Source organism: Propithecus coquereli, unplaced genomic scaffold (assembly GCF_000956105.1).
Source record: "Propithecus coquereli isolate 6110/MARCELLA unplaced genomic scaffold, Pcoq_1.0 Scaffold1, whole genome shotgun sequence".
Taxonomy (NCBI): domain Eukaryota; kingdom Metazoa; phylum Chordata; class Mammalia; order Primates; family Indriidae; genus Propithecus; species Propithecus coquereli.
Window position 1 is genome coordinate 28697668 of NW_012133857.1, and position 2598 is coordinate 28700265.

The window sequence follows — 2598 nt, forward strand, 5'->3', positions numbered from 1 at the left end:
AAATCAATGATACATTGTCCACAGTATTAGACCAACACTGGCGGCCTAATTTTGGATGTAGATGCCAAGGATGTGTTCCAAAGCATGTCCTACCTGCCAGTGGCATCCTGATAAAACTGTCAAGATGGGTCATGGACAGGAATCAAGGCCCCTAGGGCCCTTTAAACACCTCAAAATGGACTTCATACAAATATCACTTGCAATGAATAATAAATAATGTTTTGCTTATTGTGCATTTATTCTCGGGGTCATGGAGGAGGGAAGTGATGGCTTGGTATTGTTTTCCCACCTGGGGAATTCCCACTTATCTAATGACAGTGGCTCATGTTACTAGTACTGCTCTTAAGTACTTTTACACAGAAACTTCACTGTCCTTGTCACCTACAGTACTCAAGATGAATAGAGAGAACTAATGGAATTTTAAAACAAAAATTAATAAAGCTTTCAGAAGCTCTTGAACTCCTATGGCCCAAAGCATTACTATTAGCTTTCATGTCTGTAAGATCAACCCCTTCTTTCTGGGACCCAGGCGCATTATCTCCTTATTTTTCAAGGGCGAAACTTTCTTAAAGGAACAGGTGGCTGCACCCGTGATCATACTTGGGGTTCTCTTCCATTTTCCCCGTTGGAGTAATGGAGGGAGCTGCAACACATCCCTCTGCCTATCCCACCCCCACCTCCTTTACCAGTGACCCAGTCACGGATTGTAAATTTAATGCGCCCAGAATCCTTCTGCAATTTAGTTCTTTTGGTGTAAGTCACCCTCCTACTGCTTCCCAACACATGCTTGCGAGTGTGCAGTACTGCCACTCTTGGTAAAGTTTGCAGAGGAGCCCCTGCCCCGCTACCCCCTACCCAGGACCTGGAGCAGGCAGGACTCACCGTTGCTGGGAAACGCCCTCTTTAATCCCCTTGACCTGCTGTGTGCTGACCTTTGGGGAAAAGCACCCTGTTTGACTATTGAGCATGCACCGACTATCCAGGTGCAGCGGCGCCAAATTGCTGTTCTTGGGGAGGGAGAGCTAGGGAGCCACAGGCAGCCCCAGCAGCGCCTGCTGCTGCAGGCTGAGGAAGATCGGGGATTAGCAAGCAGATCTGTTGCACCCACCTCTATCCTCAAACGGAAGAATGACACAGGAGGCAGGGTCCGAGCCTCAGCTAAAAGCCAGATTCTAACCATCTGTTTCTTCAAGCAGTGCGCTTGCGCCGGGCAGGCCCGCGCGGGCGCGTCTGCAGGGGTGATGCTGCCCAGCGGGGAGTGCACGCGCTCAGCGCCTCCATCTGCTGGTAGAGCGGTCTGTATTTAGGGATGGATTAAAGTCTGTGCCTGCATTTTAAAATATGAACCAATATAATTAGGTCAGGACTATCCAAGAGAGTCTCAAAAGAATGGTTGAAGAGTATGCAGAAAGCATTGAGAATTAATAGAATAATTTGGTGACAAAAGGAATCTTCATTAATCCGGGCATAAAACAATTTAGTAATTTTACATGCAAGACCTAAATTCTAATTTATTCCTTTGGCACATTATTTATGTAACAAATCGTAGTAAAGGATCTATTCATATCTATCTATTTATATGAATTTAGGCATGCATACATATACAAACATAAAAATAGTTTCTGACTATAGCTTTAAAATGCAATCATCCTATGCATAGACCTGTTATCTCCGCAATCCTTATACCCAGTACGATCAACATCTACATTAATTACTGTCTTTAATTAAGTAATCAATCTTTTTTTTCTCTCTAGACATAAGGAACAACCAGGGGACAGAAAGTTTAAAGTCATCCAGCATATTTGTTGATGAGAATTTATTCCTGTTATTTAAAAAAATTGAAAAGGCAAAAACAAGGGATCCAACCCTGGCCAAGCTGACTCCACAGCCTGTGTGCCTATTTATGCATTTGGCTTGTCAATGCCCTTGAGTCAAAGACTCTCCCGCCCCAGGAACATACCTGGAGATGAATAAGTTGGGCTTATTATGGGTTGCATTGAGGGAGAATGCACACCACTGGGAACCACAGGGTGACTCGGAAAGAAGGTGTCAGAAAGTGCCTATTATAGAATTTAATCTCTTTTTGGGTGATTTGAAGGAGGGTCTAAGGAAATAAGGGTTTTGCTCTGGTGGTGTTAGCAAGTGGGGCTAATTCTATGATTTGGTACTTTGTAGCTATATAACAAACAATTAGTAATAATTTAAGGTTTTTAACTATAGCTTTAAAATATAATTTAACTGTTAGTACATTAAATAAAGCAATGTATCACATTTATTATGTGAATGAACTGCAACAACTTTTTAAAATAAACAAATAGAAAATAAAGTATAAACTCTCTCTGTAATTCTTGTACCTAGTATAATCAACTATCTACAATAATTGTTATCTTGAAGTAATCTCTTTTCTTTCTTTTTCTGTAGACATAAGTGACATCTAGAGGACAGAAAGTTAAAAACCATCTGGGTCATTTTTTTATAAGCATTATCTCATATTAATTAAATGTTTGAGGAGGCAAATACAAACATATAGATAATCATCCAAAGACATTTGCATATTTTGTTAATCCACTGATATTTTAGGAAATTAAGGTCAATTAA